Below are 400 nucleotides of genomic sequence, written 5' to 3' on the forward strand. Positions count from 1 at the left end.
TCCCTCCCCCCCCCCTTCAGCATGAAGCTTGTCCTCAAGCGCCAACTCTGGAAATTGCATGTGCATGTCTTTAGCAAGTTCCCATGAGTCATCATGACTAGGTAAGCCCTTCCAATGAACAAGCGCCTCTAGAAAACCGTCGTTGGTATAGCGAGTATCCAACAGTTCCTCAGGAACAATGACTAATTCATCAGCTGCATTGAAAGTCTCTGGTAGTGGTATCACTTTATGATGTTCCCCAACACCCTCTTTAACTGAGAAACGTGAAATACCGGATGAATTTTAGAACCGTATGGTGATTGTAACTTGTAAGCCACCGTACCAATCCTCTCCATGATTTCAAACGGACCAAAGTACTTTGCTGCAAGTTATTGACAGATCCTTTTGGTGACTGATTGTT

This window comes from Camelina sativa, chromosome 16 (assembly GCF_000633955.1).
Source record: "Camelina sativa cultivar DH55 chromosome 16, Cs, whole genome shotgun sequence".
In the NCBI taxonomy this organism is placed as follows: Eukaryota; Viridiplantae; Streptophyta; class Magnoliopsida; order Brassicales; family Brassicaceae; genus Camelina; species Camelina sativa.